The sequence below is a fragment of the Camelus bactrianus genome, chromosome 7 (genome assembly GCF_048773025.1).
Source record: "Camelus bactrianus isolate YW-2024 breed Bactrian camel chromosome 7, ASM4877302v1, whole genome shotgun sequence".
NCBI classification, from domain to species: domain Eukaryota; kingdom Metazoa; phylum Chordata; class Mammalia; order Artiodactyla; family Camelidae; genus Camelus; species Camelus bactrianus.
In genome coordinates, this window is record NC_133545.1 from 49,178,749 (window position 1) to 49,202,674 (window position 23,926).

The window sequence follows — 23,926 nt, forward strand, 5'->3', positions numbered from 1 at the left end:
AAGGATCACATTGTTTCACACCAAACAGCCTCTACACTTTGATTCATATATCACACATGTTCTGTTTCTTCCATTTCTGTTTTCACACCCACTACCTAAGTGCAAAGGGATTTGAAGACAAGTACCACAGTTTTCTAACTTTCAGCTGCTTTGGTTGTATTGAGGGAGGAAGTATGGAACATGTAAAAAATAGAATCAAAATTAAGGAGATCATATTTCTGTTTTATGCCCTGTGATACAGCAAAGTTCACTAAGTAACAATTACTCAAAACATTCATTTTAGGTCATTTAGCTTCACTGAAAATCCCTTAAATTGGCCAAAACAATTTTAAAAGATTATTTACTGTAGAGAAGAGGGAGTCGGACGTGTGAATTCATAGAATGTGAAGTAGGCTACCAATAATAATAAATGGTTGTTATATAAAAGAAATTGACATAGAAGTCTCCATATCTTTTGAGAAATTCAAACAAGGAAGTGAGTTTAAATGATTCCAGGAAAGTTTTCTTCTTGTAGATCCTGAGATATAATGAGGATGGATACATACTTTTCTTAATGGTGTTTAAAAATGCTTTCTATTAATGAGTCCTGAAATTTTTAGGAATATATTGCTTGGTGATTTCAGGATTCTCAAAAATTAATTAAACAGATAACCTTAGGGAGTCCTGTCTGATACTATTAATTCACACTTTTAAATTAATTTAAGTAAGTTCCTGATCCAGCACATAAACTGGCTGATGAATAGATGTTCAACTGCCTTGACTAAGGTTGTAATCTAAAATAAAAGAATCAATTTTACAATGGAAGGGACCCTATGGACAATATAACTGAACTTTCCATTTTACAGAGGATAGAAGTGAGGCTAGAAAATATTCCAGACTTTTTCAATACCACATAGTGGTAACACCCAATTCTCTATACAGTTCAGGCATCCTGATTTCCAAGTCAGTGCTTTTGCCACTGTATCTCTTTTGCCACTTTATCTGAATCTCTACACATTTATAATGTGAACGTACTACTACTCCTCAGATCTACTTTCCAGGCAAATTTCCTAACCTCCAGAGAGCCTAGAAATAGACTCAAGTATCTGGTCTCCCACCATTGCACACAGTGTCTGCATAATTTCTTAACGACCGCAATGGAGCTTGTAGAGTGAAATAATGAAAGCAGTACTTCGTCAAAGTTAACAAAATAAGAATGAGGAAAAGTGAACAGAAAAATCAAGTGTATGAAGTGAGAGTGATTACTGCTGACCAGAGAGCATCATACCTAAAACATAGGAGGCACTTAATAAATATTTTTAAATAAATGAAGAGAGACAGAGGTATCCTTAAAAGATAAACGTGGATCCTTGTTAATCAATTTGTATCCTTCTATCCTAATTCATAATTTCTCCTCATTAACAGTTTGCCATTCACTGAGCATTTATCAGCCTACCATGTAGATGTTCTCTGCTCCAGGAGACTCTGTCTTCATTTCCCCTCCTTGTAAGAAATACTGATGGACTACAGCTTAGCACTATTATCTTTATTTAATTACATTCTATTTTTCAACTTTATTAAAAGCCTAAAGAATCTATTATAAGCAATGTCTAGTAGATCCTAAGACAGGTAAGCTGTCCAATGGAAAAAAATGTCTTGAAAACATATTTACAACAATGTAGAAAAATACTTCCATACAAACACACTCACACACACACACACACACACACACACGTGGCCAAGCAAAAAAGATGGAGAATAAATACAATATTATTTAGCACACAATGCCACTTAACATATCTAAACATACATTGACATAAAACAAAAATTCTATTTTTTCCCAGCAAAGTTTTAATTAAAATAGAAATTTGGTCTCCAAAAATCATTGGCAGTGTACACTAGGGATTTTGAAGGCTGGAACATATTTCCTTTTAAAAAATATAAATTCTACACAGAAACTCCTCAATTTCTCAAAGATTAAAATCAAAATCCCACTGTTATGACTCATGAAATCCATAAAGCATTTTCTAGACTTTACAGGTATAGATATCCTTGGTGTTCTCTTCAAGTAATCACTGACTACTAAGCCACTTGAAAAAGGAGGAAGACAATCACTCTTAAAAAGTAACAGACTTGATTGCAAAGGGAGGCCAAGAGAGAGCTCCAAAAGAGGGGACAAGACTTGACATTAGCGAGGCTCTGCCTAAAAGGCAACTCCATCACCGCAGAACTGCCTAAAATAACCTAACTCAAATGAGCTATATTTGGCACCTTTCTTTGGTCCCTTGTATAGTATTAAAACAAAATTCCTAAATTGAATTTTAATATTGTTATTCAGAAGAACAAAGGATAACACAGTATCCTTTGGTACCTCTCCACAAACAAGCACAAGGTCCAGACCAGCCTCTGCAACTGCCCAACACAAGAGATGAACCTCAACGTCAGGAACTACCTCCCAAGCCAGGTCTTCAGTGTTAGGGCACCTTGGATAGCACGTGACTTTGGAGAGAATTAATATACCAATATCTATATTTCCTCTTGTGAAAAGTGACTGGGGGTGTCTAAGCAAACCTGAAGTTGTCTAGCCTCTTCAGATTTATATATTTTCATTAAAGAGAGATTTATTGGCTTCTGAGTCATTTGTATTAATTCATATATATCTCTCCATATTTATGTTTAACCAAACAGGTGCATAGGTACAAAGAAAATTCACTCTTGTCACTTGAAACAAACCAAAACCCATTTGGTTAGAGCCATAAATTTACTTTATATGGGGCGCTATTAGTATCTGATGAAGAATTATAGAGACATATCTAGTCTGAAAGGTAATTCTTTGCCATAGCAAAACCTTTCCACATTTCATATGTCACCATCATTTTTCCTTGTCATGAAATACTTTTATTAATTTGAATCAAATTGTCTAATTCTTATCGGAAAAAAGTACCCCAACGTGAAACAATGTAGAGATTCCCTATATTAGCGGCTGAGTGATTCATTAGGTCCAAGTAATTTCCAACAAGTACACATACTAGATAAGTATTTAACAAACAGACATTACCTGATAGGTCCTTTATCAAGGGGCTCCTAGTTGACTTTTAAAAGGCTCTATTCCCAAACCTTCCACACATAATAAGACTACAGCAATCTCTTGTATAATTGACACAGAAAATCTTGCAAAATCCTACTTTTAAATCAAATATTTGCATTTGGCACACATGCTCTTGTCAATAAATTTTCAGTTCTGAGAAACATAATCTAAATGAAATTCAGACACTTGACAACATGTGCTTATGGGGAAACCTGTGTAGACTCAGAGGATTTACAGCAATGCCCTAGAAACTACCTTAGTGTAATCATTGAAATTATTATCCTTTTGCTTTAATAACAAAAATGAGATTTTTAAAAAATCAGGCAGTATAAGACATAATGGTTCATATACAAACTGTCTTCTAATGTCCCTCAGTTGTGTGTGAAAGCCAATCCTGAAAAGAAAAGTTGATGAAATGAGAAGAACTGATAGAATTAAGAAAATATGAGGCCTTATTTCTTCCCCTCTGGATATCTAGGCTCCCATAAGATTCCACATCCTCCACAGTTTTTTGATTTAAAAAAAAAAAAAAAGGAATGTTTATTTCACTACGTAATCTTTATGTCCAGGGAGAAAATTATGATGCTACCATTTGATTTAGTTAGGTCTTCCCTTGATTTGAAGATATCTGGGATAAAATGCATAATACTAAATATTTATATACGTGTTTGACTTTTCAACTGTATTAATAGCAAGAAAATAACATTTTTGTTTTCTTACTTACATGTGGGGAGTTAGCCAGAGTGACACAGACCTCACGGTCCCTCATACCGGCAGAGTTGAGGCACAAGCCGCACCTTTCAGAAAGAACAAGTGCTTTCCAAATCCAAGATTTCAAAAATCTTACTTAAAAATACATAATCCTAAATGGGATATGTTTATCCTTTTCTCTACCCACTTGGTTTGCATTAGTTTGTGACCTAAACAGAAAGGAAAATGACTTTTTTAATAAGAGAAAACAATTTCAATCCTGGGGGATACATAAGAAACCAGAGGGAGGATTGTCAGTCTAAAGGCAAAAGGGAAACATTTTATCACTTATGAACTCCCTGAAGTCACATCCAATTTTATGTACATGCTTCTTCTCTACCCACCATTATTCTATTATCATTTTAATGTTTTTAGGCAAAGCATATGGCATAGCTCCAACCATAGCTCAGTAGTCACCTCCCTTTTATTGGGTCTCTTAACCCTATTTTGTCTCTCTATCCTGCTTTTTAATCTACTTGTGCTTTCATTCTCTACCTACCCCTTCTTTACCAGCTTTCATTTATCTTTAAAATGAAGATAGACAAAGGAAAATTATGGAAAGAATGTGAAAAGGAATGCTGACATAATGTTCATGCCTATTGCAATTTTGAATATGCTGTTATGGTTTCCTTTATTTTAGACATTTCATACACAAAGAAATTGTAAATAACTGCATGGGAGAATGCAAGGGAGAAAATGAACTGAAAAATATGACATGGAGCAATTTGTGCAAGACTTTATGCTAAATCAAATAGAAAGTTATATTCTCAACCTTTAAAAAGCAATAAAGAGTAGCCAGATTCTGATGGAATGTATATCTAATAGTGAAGTGCAAATAAAATAAACGAGGAGGATCAACACATGTTGGGAACAGTATAAAATGCAGCTTGAACTAATAAGGGTTTGGATCTATTTAGTTATGCCAAATTGAAATATATCTACAAAGTGAACTCTGGTTTCCTAAGACCATGGTTTAGATGCATTGAATGTTTAAGCAGATCTCACACTTTAATCACTTTAAATCATGCTCTTGTGGCTTAAGGATATTGATGCTCTTATGCACATACACAAAACACTGAAGTTATGAATAATATATTTAAATTTTAAATCAATTCAAAATTGTGAAGAGTAATTTTTCTGTTAATTTTTCCTATAATTTCTATCTTTTCTCATTGTTAGTTTACCTCTCTAAATCATGAAAACTTCAGTGCATTTTGTTTATTTAATTTGTTGCCACCTAAGGCACAGAAACAAACCTGATTATCAGAGCAAAAGTGGTGACTGAGGTCACCAAAATATCATTGATAATATATGTATTATCCTAAGTACTGAATTTCCTTTTCTGCACATCACAAGTTGTAACACACTCACTTTTCTGGAGGAATGTGTTTAGGGTGGAAAGTCCTTTGTCACAGGTTATTTCCTGTAACAATCAATTATATTTTGGTTTAGTTAGAGGACCAACATTTGTTTCACAGACCTTTTATTTTACCAGCTCAACTTCAAGCTGAATGTGTTCCTTTTAGAAAATACTAAATGTCCTCAGAGAGACCCAGTGGTTACTTAGGGGATTGTTCCCGCAGCCAAAATGATGTGTGCTGTGATTCTCTTGCATGCCACGTCACAGCACCACACAAGCAACCAGCGCTCACTGTTGTCCCTAGAAAACCACAGTAACTGCAAGCATTGCCTTTGTGGCCGTGCCAGAATGAGCTCCTGCCTCAGATATTCATTCATGAGCCATAACTTCACTCCTTGGATCTAAGCTTCACTGCAATGTGATGACTACAAAGAAGAAAGTATGTGTCCCCAAATGAATGTCATCCTGAGCTTACACACAAACATTTCTCCAGTTACAGGAGCTTGTTATTCACACTGGGGTAACTTCTCATACCTCTGATATTTCACAAGCACTCGCTGAAAGGTTGATAAATTGGAGAGATGGCATCTCCTTTTCTGTGGAGTCCTTTGCCAGCCTCCCCAAAACTGCCATGCTATATTATATAATACTTCCTTAGCCAGATTCCAAGAATTCTATAGGCTGTAATTTAATCCTAGGAAGACCAGAGGATATTAAATGATCTAAACTGTCTTAGCCAGAAATCTCTGATTTGGCTGCCCTTTGAAGTTTGTATCTGAAACTTTTTGATGTCTTAATATTGTTTTAGAAATTAGGGGGGAGAGTTGACTTTGTAAATCATTTTCGGATTGCAAAAATGACATTATGATGATGAATGGCACAAGGCTTTAAAAAAAGTTTTTTTGAATATTAAATTAATCACAAACCAAGGCTGTCTAACATTAGCTCCTGATAACTTAGAGATCCTGTAGCATTCCAGATGCTCTATGAAACAGAAATATTCTGTCTTTATTATGAGCACCTTTCCACATCTGCAATTCTGTTATACAATAAAGTCTTGTTCTTTTGTTGCAAAATTGCCCTGGTTCATTTTTTTATTATTAATTTAAACCATGTGGGTAAAGGGTAATCCAGTAAGCCACAGGATTTCAGATCAGAGCTTTCATACAATCACATGTAACATCAAACATCTGGATATTTAGATGAATAGGGATGGGGGAAAGTTAACAAGACCAAAAGCATTGTCTGAATGAATAGATTTCAATTGTACATAATTTTATTCACTTGAATATAATATTTTCTCAGCATACCTTCTTTAAACAATAGCCAGGTTAGAAGAGAAATAAAAATTCATAGCCCAATTGTATCAATCACATGTAAATGCATAATAACCAAATAGCTGTCAGTAAAAAACTTTAAAGTTCTTGCTATAAATTGCTGAGTAGCCTAGAATCACTTTTATTACATATAAAAGCAAGTTTAACAATCCATTTAAGGAAAACATGATCTACAAGTTTTCTTGGAGCACTAAGTCACAATGTTGTCTATTTGACATAAAACCTGCCCCAGAAACATTTTGCCTTTAAGGCATATTATTCAATTATACACAACAATTAGTATTTGTCTTCCTCTGTTTTTTGCCAGTCCCTGCACTTTTCTAACCCTACTTCCATAAAAGTTTTGGGGGAAAAATGTCATAATTGTATACAATTGGGAAGAAAAAAATCTGTTGGCTTGTTTCAATTTTTCACATTTTTCCAAGGTACCTTAAACTTGCAGACAATAAATAATGTAACGAGAATGTTTAAGTATCTTGCTAATGAATGATTATCTCCTGAGTTTTAGAAATCTGTTTAAAGCAGAAAGGTGCACAGAAACTTAAGCAAAACTATTCTTACTAAATATGCTAGATTAGTATTGTTTAATATTAAAATGATATTGAGAATAGTAAAAGATCCTATTCAGTACCAAAAAGGGAAACATAATAGATCCGTCCCCAAAAATGTTTAAGTTGACCCCCAAATCATATAAAGCGCCTACCGCAGTCCAAATCAATTTATTTCTAATGCATGAGGCAGATACCAAAGCAGCTATTCTTGAAGGTTTGCCTGAATGGATGTTATTTGCATTCTGTAACCCAGATGCTGTGTATTTTACTGCAGATGCCAGGTGTGGACATTCAAAAGTAAAAACCTAGAGATCAAAGAAACAAAGGTTGATCCTGTTGAAATATTTAGCCACAAGTCATTCATATGACTAGAGACTTTTTGTTTCATGAGGTGTTTACATCCTTTGTTGTTAAAGCTATTTATTACCTTTGAAAACAGTTCACCTTCCTCTTTGGAATACTATAGAGTGTGACACGGTCTTAATGTGTGTTAAGGAAACATCCATGTTTGCAATGGAAATCACCACCATTACTGAAAAAATACATTCAGTCTTTTGGGTTAAAAAATAAAAACAGGTCAATGTTTTACTTAAGAAAGAGGTAGCCTAGGCACATATATAAAATGTGATATAAACTAGAGGGATATGGAAACACAAAGGCTTAAGTAAATGGGAAGAAGAAAATAAAAGTTATAAAACTCAACTAGCTCCAAAAGACAGCTGGACAAGGAAGAGCTGAAACCACAGTCATAGTTTCCATGGCAGTGTGCTCTTTTCCTTCTGGACAATCCTCAATGGAATTGACTCTCTGACTTCAGCATCTCTTCATTCATTAATTCAACAAATGTTTACTGAGTACTTTCTGAATGCCAAGCAATGTACACACCAGCAGAAACAAAGCAGTTCATTCCTTCAAGGAACTTACAATCTATTGGAAAAGAAGACAAATACACTAAATTTTTCAGTATAGTGGAACAGGTGTTAGATTAAGCAAAATTCAGGTAGCCACAGAAACATTAAGGAAGGAAATATATGACTGTTTTGGTGCATCTGAGTAGACTTTCCAGAGTGATTTCCACTCTGAGAGTAGAAAAACAAACATTAGGTATTAGTCAGAGAAGAGGGAAGAGGTGATTGATCCTGGCAGGAGGTAGAGATGTGAGACTTCCCAGAAAAGATAAAATACAGCAAGTAGATGTACCCATACACAGAAAATGAGAACTCCACAGCAAGCAATGGGGAGAGCTAATGTGTAAGATGTAAAATCTATCTCCAGATCATGAAGAATTGTGTATCTCTCCCCATCTCCACTACCCCAGGAAGGGAATGTCAACTCTGCTCAACCTGCATTGTTTATTACTCAGTTCGACCTTAGGCAAGGAATTATTTTAAGTATCATCTGAGCACCCCTGAAGACTTGGAGAGTCCTCTACTCCCTGGTCCAGACTGCAAGGCATACAGTCTTTCAGAATGTAGACTTAATCTATTTAAAATGAAAGAAAGTCATAGGAAGAATTTTACATTGGTATCCAAATATTGAATACTTAACTCAAGAAAACAATTTTTATATCTTTAGGATAATTGCAAATCCCAGTGGGGAAGGACTGTGATTCCCTTGGACTTTTTACTTGAAAATGGAGAAACCTTGGACTTAATCTCTTTTTAAACCGTCTCTCTTCCTGCTAGCTTTTATTTCTAGTATTATTAGTTACATGGTGATGATAATTGTAATATTAATAATAATAATAAACTTCATTGAACATCTCTTATCTGTCAGGGACTCCCCTAAGTTTTTCATGAAGTCTCTCATTTGTTCTTCACAATAAAGAATTATAAACTGGTTACAGTCATTATCTTATTTTGCAGATCTTAAGATACTGAGCATCAGTGATCTAGGTAGATCATAGGTTTGATAAGCACAAATCCAAGACGCAAAGACACAAATTCTGAAAGTATACGGATAGGTAATGTTAAAATTTCACATACTCTGATAACACACACACAGTCCCAGATGGAGAAAGGAATAAAGATTCATCTTACAAAATAAAAACTTTACAAATCTATAGAGTCCCACAGAAAAATGCTGAATGTTTCCTGTGAGGTGATGAAAGAATTTCTCAGAAATACACTCTTCAATATTATAAGAACTGAATCATTTTCAGGCTCATCAAATTTATCTGCAATGCTAACACATTTGTCTTCTTTGATTAACAGATCACTGCAATAATGTTTCAAGCTTAGTCCAATCCTTAAACATTCAGAAACCACTCACTATCTCCTGCTCTTTGTCCTAGTTATCATAGAAAGAAATAAATTATTTTAGTAAAAAGAGAGCACACATGACCTCATTGACACATTTTATTTTTGCACAATTACCATAACATCTTATTAGCCTGAACAATTTGGAGATCAAATGTTCCTGTTGCCTATTGCTGTATCTCAATCACTTCAAAAAGTGAATGGCCTAAAACATTTATTTCATTGTTCTGTGGGCTGACAGAGTTCAGCTGAAGTGGTTCGTGTTTGGGGTCTCTCACTGGATTACAAACCAAGAGTGGCCAGGGCTAGGGTCATCTAAAGCCTTCCTCATCCACACAGCTCATGCCTTTGCTAACCTGTTTGGAATAGCCAGGAGCTAGCTAGACATTTATCTAACTCTCTGTGTGGTCACCTGGGCTTCTTCTTAGTGTAGTTCACCAAGTACAATCAGTCGTCTTCTTACATGGAAGATGGCTGCCCCCAGAATGAGTATTTCAAGAAGTTATAAATGGAAACTGCCAGTTTCTTAAAAGCAGGGCTTAGAAACAGACACAAGGCCACATTGTCATATTCTATTAATCAAAGAAGTCACGGAAGGAGGGAAGAGACTTTACCTCTCAGTGGGAGAAAGATCAAATAATCCGTGACCAACTTTAATCTATCACACTAAGCTCTTGGCCTGAAATAAAGCCTAAACCTCAAATTTTATTTTGAAAAAAAAATTCACTTTCTAAATTTCTAAAAGAGAAGTAAAAAAGTAATGAAATTCACTATGTCTAATCACTGTTCATAGGAAGAAAGTAATTTATTTTCCATTAGAAATTAAAGTTTTAATTAGCCTACAACTAGTATATAATGGTGACTAGTGGTCTAAGTGTACTTTTTCATTTTAGCCACTAGTCTGAATACCTGATGGACGGTGTTATTTATGGATCATAAATTCAACTCAGCCTAGATGAACTGGCAAAGATACCAAGATTTAAGATTATAGGGAATAAAATGGCAATTCTTTCAAAGTACTTAAAATTATTTTTTAAAATAAGAAGTTATAATAGACTACATAACAAAAAATTATGCTTCTTTCAAATGACTTTATAATGATAACAACGATCTTCATACACTTCCATGGGAGAATTTTTCTTTCCTTAAGTATTTTTTAATGACCATTTAAACAATACTCAATATTCACACAAAATTTAGACCACACCATAATAGTTTGATTCACTTCATTAGTAAGTCTGTGGGAAAAATCAGTGGCCCCTTAATTTGGTATTAAAAGCTTTCTTCCTTTGGCCTTTAATTTAAATTCCCAGGGAGAAACAAAGGATACGAGTCTTTAAAGTTACACATATGAATGTGGGCTATCTCAAATGTAGCATTAACAGTGCTGTTTAATGCTGAATAAAATTTATGACCCAGTCCACAAGGGAAGCTGAATGAGGATTGTTTGTGATGATAAGAAATAGGAGATCTCTGAGTCTACCACTGGGAAAGGAGACAGATAAAGTGTGTAAATGCACACTATAAACTATTATGTGGCAATAGGGAAAATACTGAATAGATTTTAAAAGAACAACATAGATCTTTATAAAAATGTTGAATAGAAAAAATAAGAAACAAAATTAAATCTATATAACAAAATTTATGAAAACTAAAAATCTACACAATATAAATATTAATATAAAATTTATTAATACAAAAATAAATACAAATAGAAGGATACACCTCAAACACACTTCAAGGTTGTCCATAAGGATGAGGATATGAATGGAAAATTTCAGGTAAAATGAGATATATTTTAAAATAAACAAATAAATAGAGAAGCTTTGCACAGATCAATGACAATGATTTGTCATAAACTGAGAAGTTATGTTTGACTCTGCCCTCTTCCTGAAATAAAACAAAATATGATCCAATTACTGCCATCAATTATAAAAGTATGCATGACTAGATATTACAGATTCCATTCTAGAGATGGATAAATAAACTAGTTATTAGTTAAATGCTATATTGGGCAAATAAAACTATTAGAACATCACTGTACATAAAAATTAGTTATATTAGAATAATACGTTTAATAGGGAATTAAAAGGCCTGCTAATCTTCCATGATTTAGTCACACGTTTCCAGCTTAAGTTAATGGGCTCTTTAAAGTATATTTTAAATGTTGGCCTATGTCCAAAAAATCACTTCACGAGACTAATCAAAAAGACATTAACTTGGAGAGGATTGTGGGAAGATGATGGGGTAGGAAGCACCAGAAATCTGTCTCCCCATCTAGACAGCAATTACACTAGTAGAAATCTGTCTGATGTAACTATTCTGGAACTCCAGAGTTTACTGACAGCTTGTAACTCCCAGGAGAAGGGCTGGATGGTAAATTATGGTTAATTTTGATCATTTCAGCTCTTAGCACAATAGCACTACCCTTTCCTACTCCCAGCAGGCAGCCCTGCATGCTTTCCAGGAGGAGCTTGCAGTTTGCAGGACCCACAGTGGGTAAAAAGGACCTTTTCCTCCAAACACTGGGGATCGGTGCCCTGATCACTGATTGCTGCTTCTAATCAAAGAGATGTAAAGAGGCAGGTAGTCGTTTTTATTGTATCTCTCCCTGTAATAGGGAAGAACAAATCTGACTCTGTATGAGATCTGTCCCTTTAGCTCTAACCCTGTTTCCTGGGCTTAGTCATACTGGTTCTGAACCTCCTGTAAAAGAATGTTGCCTAGAGCTTGAAATATGCAGAATAGCCCATTCTTAAGGCTCCGACCTGAGGGTATAACACTTTTCCATTCATATAGAGATCAAAAGCTGCAGAAGAGAGAAAAATATTTGTCTTGTTGGACGTTTACAGGAACATCATGACCTAACATACGTGAACAGCTGCAAGAACAAAGCATTCCAACACCAAGAAGTTTGCAACAACCAGCCACACCCTCTCCCCTTTTTAGTATAAAAGGAGCCTGAATTCTGACTTGGATAAGATGGTTCTCTAGGACATTAGTAGGCCATCTTGTTAGTCAGCTAGCTTTCCAAATACAGTCATCATTCCTTGCTCCAGCACTGCATCTCTTGATTTAATGGCTTGTCATGCAGCAAGCAGAATGAGTTTGGACTCAGTAACATCCCCATTACTGCAAGCCCTAGACCTACAATACTCTTAGAAGAAAACATAGGGGAAAAGCTTCATGGCATTGGATTTGACGATTATTTCTTGGATTTGACACCAAAGGCACAGACAACAAAAGAAAAAAAAAACAGACAAACTAGACTTCATGAAAATTTAAAGATTGTATACATCAACAGACACTATGAGCAAATTAAAAAGGAAATTCACAGAATGGGATAAAATATTTGCAAACCATATATCTGGTAATTGATTGACATCTAGAATGTGTAGAGAACGCTTAAAAGTCAAGAACAATAGAAAACAACCCAATTCGAAAACAGGCAAAGGAAGAAACATTTTGCTAATATATATATGTATATGTATGTGTATATATATATATATATATACACACACACAAATGGCAAATAAACACATGAAAAGATGCTCAACATCACTAACCATTAGGGAAAAACAAATCAAAACTACGAGATATCAACTCATATATGTTAGGATGGCTACTATAAATAAAAACAGAAAATAACAAGTGTTATTGATGTCAAGAAATTGGAACCCCTATATGCTGTTGATGGGAATATAAAATGATATAGCTGCTGTGTAAAAACATATGGTGATTTCTCAAAAAACTAAAAACAGAATTACCATCTGATCCAGCAATTCTACGTCTAGGTATATAGGCAAAAAAAAAATTGAAAAAAAAAAAAGGTCTTGAGGCAATACCAGTATACCCATGTTCATAGCAGCATTATCAATAGCTTAAACAAGGAAGCAATCCAATTATTCATTGGTGGATGAATGGATAAATAAAATATGGTATATACATACAATGGGATATTATACAGCCTTAAATGGGAAGGAAATTCTGACATATGCTAAAACATGGATGAGCCTTGAGAACATTAAGTGAAGTGAAATAAGCCAGTCACAAAAGACAAATGCTGTATGATTCCACTTAAATGAACTATTCAGAATAGTGAAAATCATAGAGACACAAAGTAGAATGGTGGTTACTACAAGTTTCGGGGAGGGAAGGAATGAGGAGTTATTGTTTAATGGTTATAACAGAGCTCCTGTTTTGCAAGATGAAAAGAGTTCTAGAGACGTTTGTTGGTGATGATTGTACAACAATATGAATACATTTAATACCACTGAATTGTACACTTTAAATGGTTAAGATGGTAAATTTTATCTTACATGTATTTTACCACAATAGAAAAAAAATGAGGAAAAAAGGGAGGAAGGGGATAGGAAGGCTCATGGCAATCAAAGATCTATTACATTTCTGAAAGACAGCTAAACAAATATTTAAATTCCTTGATTAAAGCCAGACCACTTGCCTGAGAGTGATTTACCATGACCGTTGGCTCTGCTTTCTGGCTTATGTTTAAACCTGAAGAACTCTGTCTGATTCATGCATGCAGAAGCTTGAAGACCCAGAGACCTCCTTTCATTATAAAACGACTCTGTTCCTTAAATTCAAGTTAGTATAGTTTCCTTCAAAACCTAGTGGGTTTCTTGTTTATCATATTATAGTCCATATCACACTGCGTATGAATGAATTAAAGTGAATCGCCAAGGAAAGGAAAAGTTTACTTCTAACAAGGCTAGATAGGTATAAGAAACTATGTTAAAATTGAAACTTCATAATACAATCATTAATAAAGATTTTATACATTTTTCTAACATGGGTCTACAGGTGCAGAAATTTTTAATTGTTTTTGATGGCATTATGTAAATCGGCTGCGAATCTATAAGAAAATTTGAAGAACACTTTGTTGATATTTATAAATTCAGAGTTTTTTTCAATTTTGTAATACCCTTTTGAATTCAATATTAATAACACTGAGTTATCACAAGAGTGAATTTACTTAACTTAAATACAGGTTGAAACTGATACGTGTTTGCTTTAAATTACTATCAATTCCTCTAAAACAGACAAGTTTCACAAATTGAATGTGAATGTTAAAGGAAAATGATTTGGGGTTCTCAATTACGTTTTTGGAAAACTTTTAAGTATATTTGGAACAACCTGAGTATTTGAATCTTCTTTTTCAACTGTAAAGTTTATGAAATTTAAATGTGGATCTAGTGTATCTAATAAAGCTTAATGTCTTGAGATGCCTATAAGTGTAAAATATACACTAGATTTTGAATACTTAGTACTAAAATAATGTAAAAAGCTCATTAATAATTTCATATTAATTGTTGAAATGATAAATATTTTGATATATAATTTTGAATACACCTTTGGATACACCTATTTGTCAGTTGAGGGTGTTAGAGGAATACTGCAGGATGAAGGGGACTCCTCTTCATGATTCTGACTGCTGAGCTTTTTATCTTGCTCTTGCTGCACAGGCATCAGCAGTGTGGGTGTTTGAGGACATCTGGTGATACTTTGCGTTAGCCAGATATCCAGAGCACACAGTCCCTCTGCAAACTCACAGCCCCACCTCAGGCCCAGTGATCACCTTCCCTTCAGACAGACATTGCTTGTTCCAGGTCTCACACCCAGAGTGCCTCAACTTTCTCTGAGCATTACCAGCCAGGACTTCACCACACTTCCAAGGACTGTTTCTTGCTGCTCAGTGACTATGGAGCATCTCTGATCCAGGAAACTTCTTGTCATCCAGTGGGTTGAAATCATACTTTCTCCAGGGGAGTCTAAAACTCAGCTTTGGAGTAGGGTCACCATTTCAAGGTTATCCCTCCTTGAATACTCTCCCTCAGCTCTAGTGTTACCTTTCAGGGTTCTCTTTATACCTTCATATTTACTCTCCTTTCTTAGCTTAACAATTCTTTATATTAAACTTTCTCTGTTAAAATGACTATGTGATTTCTGTCTGCTGATTGGACTCAAACTGTTTTAGATTATAGGTGTATGTGTTGCTTATATTATGTTTACTTTATAGGCTCTATAGAATATAACTAGAGAAGGCTGGAAGAGCAAGTTTAAAAAACTTGTAAACAATGATTAAAATTTTTAATTATATTTAATGAGATTAAAAATTGAGAAACATTTCAAGCTTCAAGAGACAGATAAAGTCCTTAAATTGGAACTTCAAAATGGTACTGAAATATGATTCTACCTAGGATTCAAAGATTTTGTTGGAGAAATTCTGGAATGTCTTACCTGATTGGTTATAGCATTTATCCCACAGAAAGGTAATTTAATTCCCACACCTCAACTGAAGAGAAGAATGGAGAGAAAGTGGTAGATATGATCAAACAAACAAACAAAACTGAGAGTAACACTGGCAAGCTAGTCTTTATACAAAATAGGTATGTTTGAAAAACACAATGTGATAGTGAAAATGATACCAATTTGTACACATAAGTAGCCATACTCAAAATATGAATATCTGGAAAAATGGTTTATTTGTTTACTTCTTACAAACTACTAGTCCAGGCTTCAAGTAGTATAAGTGAGCACAAAGTAGACCATAAAATAAAACCATGTTTTAACCTTATATGTGAACTTAAGTAAGCCTCAAATATTCAGATATAAACAACCTACTGCTTAGAAATCTATCATACTCTTAGAAAAGGCACTAATCATTATAGCCTATTAAGAACTGCCCCACCAAATTATTAAAAGTTGGAAAACAATCTCATTATTGATTCCTAAGAAAAAAAAATACCTAATACTGCCTATATGAGCAATGCTATAACGACAGTTGATTTCATGTTCAATGGGAAACATATCTAATACTATTTTTGTCAAAAATACTAATTAATTTTGTTCTACATGTCTAAAAATGCAATTATTTGGATTTTTTTTCCAACATCAGTAACAATAATCTTCCTGACATGAAACAGATTAAAGAACATCATACTAATCAAAAACAATACTCATTAAAGAGCAAAGAAAGGAAATTTTACAGCAGTGCAAGTTTCAATGCACTCCAAGTTCAGTCATACAAGGACCAGAATATTAAGCCATGAAAAAATAATCCATGAAAAACTGCTGATTCCATGTTCTTGGGACTGAATATAGCCTGAAAAAATATGTTCAGAAAATTTGTTATTATATAACTACTTGGGTTATGTGGTTTTCATATTTTTTAGTCCATTTACTAAAATCATTGGTCCTACATTTAATTGCTCACCACATAGAGAGGCTTTCCAAGCTTCAAAAATATTAGAATCACATTAAATGTCATCAAAGGTTAGGATGAGAATTGCATTAGGTTATATACTGAAGATAAATGTAAATAAGACATTTTTAAAAACATGCTTAGTATGTATGATCCACTAAAAATTATTTAAAGTTATGATATGAAGGCCATTTTCAGAGTTACTAAAATCAATTAAGTAATCTAAACAATAGGGAACAAAGCCACGTCACTGAATTACCAGTGGCACAAAACAGGGAGACTGAATGCAAGAAACACATAGTTAGATCATGGACCTGAATTGTAAACTGATAACTTTTAAGGTTTTGAGAATTCCCAAGTCTATACCTCAGGAACCCAGACCTATTCTCAAGTCGCTAGAAAACACATCTTCAAATTCCCTGGTTTGTGATTCTAATTCTTGACTGTGCACCAATCTTCTGTGTACCACTCATCAACTCAGGAAAGCTAGAGAAGTAGCTCAAGGAAAGCTTTGCCTATTTTTTTTTCCTCGGTAAAGCTGCTTCATTGATATATAACTCACATATAATAAGTTGTACCTTTTCACATACAATTTGGTAAGTTTTAACATAGGTATACATCTGTCAAATCATCAGGACAATCAAAATAATGAGCATATCCATCACTATCAAGCTTCCACATGTCCTTTTGTAATTTCTCCCTCTGAACTACATACCCTCATTCACTGGCAACCACTGATCTGTTTTCAGTTATTATACACTAGTTTGCATTTCCTAGAACTTTATATAAATGGAATCATAAAATATGTACTCTCTTTTGCTCTGTCTTCTTTAACTCAACATAATTAAGATTCACCTATGTTGAAGCATGTTAAATAGTCCATTCTTTTTTTATTATTGAGTAGTATTCGATTATTTAGATACACCACTGTTTAACCATTCATCTGATGTTGGACATTTGAATTGTTTTCAGCTTGGGGCTATTAAAGTAAAGCTGCTATGAACAGTCATGTAATACATGTATGCTTTCATTTCTCTTGGGTAAATACCTAAGAGTGAATGGCTGGATCATACAATAAGCATGTTTAATTTTCTAAGAAACTGCTAAATTGATTCCCAAGTAGACATACCATTTTACATTTCAACCATTTTATATTCCAGAGCATAAGAGTTCCAGTTTCTCCATATACTCACCAAAACTTAGTATCCTCAGTCTTTTTAATTTATCCATTCTGATAGGTAGTAGTACTATTTCGCTGTGGTTTTAATTTGTTATCTCCCTAATGACTAATGATGTTGAGCTTCTTTTCATGCACATATTGTCAGGAATATATTTTGTTTGTAAAAATGTCCAAAAATTTGCCCAACTTTTTCTTTTTTTCATAATTGAATTTTGAAAGTATTTTTAATATATTCTAAATATATTTCCTATGTATTCAGATATGCAATTTGCAAACAGTTTCTCTTAATCTGGTCTTCTATTTTCTTTCTCTTACTAGTGTCTTTTGAAACAAAAGTTTTAATTTTGACTAAGTCCAACTTACCAATTTAGTATTTTTATGGATCATGCCTTTGAAATCATATCTAAGAAATTTCTGCATAATTCATGATCACAAAGATATTTCTCTTATGTTTTTTTCTAGAAGTTTTATAGTTTCACATTTTACGTTTAAGCCTAAGATCTGTTTTGAGGAGCACTTGATTTTATCCCAATATACATAAAATTAAACTTACTGATGTGGTGCCACTGAAGAAAAGTATGGTGGTTAGTTAGGTGGCCAAAATTAAAATCAAAGGTTGTGTGATATAGAAAGACTTGGGGTTTGTTTTGAAATCTTATCGTTTTTGTTCTTTTTTTTTCTTTTTTAAGAGCACTAACTACATAATCTCTGAATTTATTTCCTACCTAGAGAACTGGAGAATAAAACCCACAAGGATATAGTACTAGGTGCGCAGAGACCGTCTGTCAGAAGGCCTGGAGAGTAGCTATGGTCTATCCCTGGAATTCAAAGAGCCCAAGCATGTCAAGAACAAGGGAAAAGGTGAGAGATTAATCTGGAGAGGTGGAAAGAAATCCGATTACTGAAGACCTCATAAATTGCATCAAAAATTTCTAATTCCATCCTAAGAATGGAACTGGAATGGAATGCAATGTGTACAGTGGGGTAAGATATCCACAGACCAGTTAGGAAAAGTAAAAAATTTCAGGCAGATGCACGACATAATGTAAGTCAGGGGTGGAGGATGAGTTATACCACAACCAGAGGCAAATCATCAGGCATGAGAAAGTATATTCTTAACATGGCTAAGAGAGAGAATGTGAGAGTTAATGGTTAGGAGACAGAGGGAGTTTGGAGGGTCTTTAATGGTACTCAAAGTATTTCATATTATACAAATAACAAAATTAAATATTGAGCAGATTTAAGATTTTGTGTGGAGAAATATCACAGAAGTTCTTTAGTTTGATAATAATATGTCCCTGGATTAAAAGAAATGATGATGAATTTCAAGGACATTTGGAGATAACTGCAGATATTGAATCAAAGCAATTCAGAACTGGGCTAGATTTGTGAAAATGGGAATTGAAATCAGAACAAAAATCTCTTCATTTTTTAGATTTAAAGCCTCAAAATTTATCCACAGGTACTCATTAAACCAACCTCATTTCTCAGTTCTGCCTTATTTATAGATGAGTGCCTCTTATAAGCCTAAAATATTATTTAGTTGTCAAAATGTTTTGTATATTTTAAGTACCATTTTTATAGCAGTTTGTAACATTCTCTGTATTATGCAAACCATTCCTTACTACATTTAGAATCATTTCAACCCACATAATTTTGATTAAGCTTAGCATCTCAGCTTTAAGAACCATATCCATCCATTGATTTATATCCTAACCTGTTTAAGCATTTAATAGATTAATGGCAATAAAATAACTAACAGTAAAATAAAACAATTTAACATCTTCATGATTATCGTTATCAACGAAGTCAGAATGGTAACAGACTGACGCTTATACATTTTACTTCCCTTTACAGAAAACATTCTTAAGAAATTGAGCTGTGCAATGAAGAAGAAAATAAATTCTATGTGCTATAATTTGAGATTTGGTTTTGACGATTTGATCCAAAATTTGTATTACAGAAACCAATATTGCTTTTTTCCTCTAAGTTATCTAAATTGTCTAAATTATCATTATTGTTTTCAAAACCAAAAAGCTACAGCACATCAATGAAACGAATGCTCACGTTCAAAGAAATTATCATCACCACAGACTTAAAATTCATGACAATTCAGTAACTGTACAGATAAATATACATCCTTCAGCATACTCTGTGTGTGTGTGTGTTTGTGAAATGACTGAAGCTTGAATCCATTAAGAAATGCTGCACCATACTTAAGAACCCCAGGAAGTCATTTAAGAGATCACCCGATACACAAACTTAGAATATTAATACGACCACTGATTATGTCTTGGCAATATAAGGGTGATAAGAAAACACTCAGCATCACCTGCAGTAACAACCAGGACTTTACGGATCACATTTCCATCACTTGCAAGATGGATAAGATGAATGGAAAGAATTTTTCTTTTCAATTTAAGTGATACTTTAATCTATCTTTCAAAGCTCAGGGGGAAATCTTTGGTGTAATATATTTAAAAATCTGTTTCTTTTTTTAGTATAAACATTTATCTAACTTGACTTTAATATGACCATATTTTAATTTTTACTATTTATATAAAACAAAGTTTCACAGGATAATAGCTCAACACAAATATTGTAGTTGTGTTATTATTGATTCTAAATGCGTCTCATCTTCTTCTTGTTGGAAATGCTTACTGAACTGATTCTACAGCAATATAACTGATTAAACCATATACCATAAGGTCAGAAAGAAAGCAAATTTAAAGTAAGAGTTCACTATTTAGGCAATACTGCTTTCCTAATCCACGAATTTCAACCGTATCTGCATAGTAGAACCACTTGGGAAATTCATGTTAAATGCTGATTTAATTTTTCTGGAATATTACCCCACTATCAATACCTTTCAATTCACAGGTAATTCTAATATGAAGCCAGGAATGAGAAGTACTGTGAGACTAAACCCATGAAACAAAATCTTTAGCATATACAATATCCTAGATAGGGCAACCTCTGTCTACCCTCAGATATTCTGATTCCATAACTATGACAGGTCCAGGAATCGACAGATGACTGGATAAAGAAGTTGTGGTATATTTATAAAATGGTATACTACTCAGATATAAAAAATAATAAAATAATGCCATTTGCAGCAACATGGATGGACCTGGAGATTGTCATTCTAAGTGAAGTAAGCCAGAAAGAGAAAGAAAAATACCATATGCTATCACTTATATGTGGACTCTAAAAAAAAAAAAAGAGAGAGAAACGAACTTATTTACAAAACAGAAACAGACTCACAGACATAGAAAGCAAACATGGTTGCAAGGGGGAGGGGAAAGGGGAGAGGAAGGGGGTGAGAAGGGATAAATTGGGAGTTCAAGATTTGCAGATACTAATATATATAAAATAGATAAACAACAAGTTCATACTGTACAGCACAGGGAACTATATTCAATCTTATAGTAACTTATGGTGAAAAAGACTTTGAAAATGAATATATGTATGTTCATGCATGACTAAAGCATTATGCTGTGCACTGGAAATTATTTGTAAACTGACTATATTTCAACTATATGTACACAACAATAGCAACAACAAAACAACCTTTATATTTTTCCAATCCTTGTTTATTAAGGTATGTCTAAAGTATACATCCCCAGTATACTTTCATCCACCAGAGAGGAAGGAAGACCTGGAAAGTCAGAAAGGAGACTGAGATCAGAGGGCAGCTGACATGCGAGGGCTCCAGCACTCTCATAACTTTAATATAATGTAATGAAGAGCAGTAAGAAGAGAAGAAAATACCCAGGTGGGCAGAAATTCCACCTGTGCAAGTTCTACCCACTAGGACTGTGAGCCAATAAAATGTCTTAAAATCTGCACCAGAAATTACTTCTCCTGTGGAATGAAGTAAGAGAAGGACTGGAGAGAGGCCTTACACTCTTTCTAAAGGCCAGTGTTGTCTTTGTAATTACTGTTACTACCAAAAAATCTCAGTTGATTTTGTCAGGACTGTAATAGCACACCATGAACTTCAATTCTTCACAACTTTAAATAAATTAGAATTCTAAAGATGACACATTTTAGGATGTAAATGTAAAACTTCACCCCACAATGATTCCAACATGCATCAAAATCAACCTGCTCTCCTTAGAGAACCTTGAAATCGAACATTCCAGGCCAATATTTTCCTGAGGTAATATAAGTATCCGCTGCTTTACTCAGGTGTTAACCATAGCCCATTTCCTACTGGAAAAAAAAAGAATTGCTTCCTCTGGATATTCATGATGAAAAGTAAAACTGATTATTTAAATACAAGGAAATATCTTGGTCTGGTCAGAGACGTACTAATGAGAAATACCTGGTCTGGAACGGATGCCTACGAGGTGAGGAGACGGACAAGAAGTAATACTACAGGCACAGTGCCTAATACTGAGTAAGACCTCAACTGTATTGTATCCTACAGTGAACACGCCCTTTCTGCCCACGGAAGTGGGCTCCCTACACTCCCAGGAGGTGGACGAGTCCTGGTCCGCCTCTTTGCAGCAGTCGCTGCTACCACGTGCCACCACCACCTGTGAGGCCCCGCTAAGCCTCCCGCCGCGCGGCCAATGCGCACTGCGCACGGCGCACACAGCGTGCCCAGAGCACCCCGTGGCCGCGCCCACAGCGCCAACACCTGCGTCTCTCGGCAGCTCCAAAGATGGCTGCGCCAGGTCCCAGCAGCGGGCCTGTGCTCCGGGGACCCAGGAGACGACGCCCACATCCGTCAGCCAGACCACCTTGTCTGACTCAGATCCCTGCTGCCTGCCGCCCTCGGCACTGTGGACTCGGCGGAGTACACGGAGGGCTCCGGGACCCCTCGCCGCGACCCGCTGACGACCTCCTCAAGTCCCACCCGACTCTCCCGCTGCCCTCCCCACCCAGCACGAGTGCAGTTGACCCCGAAATGTTGCCAATCTCACCACCCAACCCGCAGGCCTGGCTTACACAAGGCGGCGGCGGTACCCAGAAGTCCCAGGCCCGCCTCAACCCCCGCACTGCGGCACCTCCAGCCACTGCGAAGACGGCTGCCGAAACCTAGGGCTGCCCGTGAGGCCGGCCCAGTCAGCCTCTGAGCGCCCGGAGTGAGCGCGGTGACTGGGGAGTTCGGGCGCCCCTGTTCAGAAACTCCTCAAGCCCCAAGACGGCCATTCGAGGCCCACCCAGGTCTGCCTGTGGCCAGCCAGGTGGGTCTGCGGTCCCGCCCCGCTCCCGCATACACCTCGACCTGGCCTACCTGCCCAGCCCGAGCAGCGCAGCCTTGGTGGAGCAGGAGCTCTTCTGTGGAGGAACACGCGCTGCTCAGTCATCTCCGGCTGAGTGGAGCGCACGGAAGAGGGAATGCGCGGCCGTGCTGACCCTGCGGCAGGTCCGCGCAAGCGCCGCCGGACTGTAAGCTCCAGGTGACCGTTTTTTAACATTATAGTACCAATTATGACAGAGCCCAGGGCCTAGTGATAGGGAGATGATTATGAGATCTGAGAGTTAATGAATAAAAATATGGCAAGAAGAGAGCAAAATGACTAAGAGAAAAGGCGCAATATGGAATTCTGGGAAAGTCTAAGGCCCCAGAGGCCCATTCTATTATAATATTGTGTGTGTTTGGTATATTTTCAGGTGAGAGAAAGCAAATTGACAATGCGTAACATTATGTTACTGCTTTCAGTGTTGCTTACTTTGTTAATCCCACGGACAGCACTGAACCAGCTCACGCTTTCCCTACAGTTTCTGGTTTCCATAGCAGGCCAGATTCAAACCTGATATACAAACAAGGTCATAGTCACCAGACTGAGTTAAGGTTAGAACAAAACAAATCTTGCAAGTCTTGTATTACCTGTAAAGTACAGATAGATTCAGAATAAATCTAATTTAATAATAAATTCGGAATAATAAAGTCAGAAACTTTAAAAAGCATGACTGTTTTTTCTCTAAGCATCTTAAAAATGTAGCCATAGTATCTAATAATCTCTGCTATCTTCAGTGTGTCTACCATATTATAATTCTACTTTGTAATGTACTGAAAGAAATTTATCATTTACTTCCTAGTGGATTCTGAATGAAGATAACCTATCAGGAGATAATGGTCCCAAGAGCCACTTCAAAGTCAACGGGCCATGGAGAAGAATAACATCATATCTGCAGAACATAATCATAAATCCAGGTAGGAATAACAAAGACTACATTTTGAATCCT

At 35.5% G+C, this 23,926-nt stretch overlaps 1 pseudogene; it reads left to right on the forward strand.

Moving 5' to 3' along the window:
* Positions 1–22,041: 22,041 nt before the first annotated feature.
* On the forward strand, positions 22,042–23,129 carry LOC123611908 (microtubule-associated protein 1S-like; annotated as a pseudogene).
* The last annotated feature ends 797 nt before the right edge of the window (positions 23,130–23,926 follow it).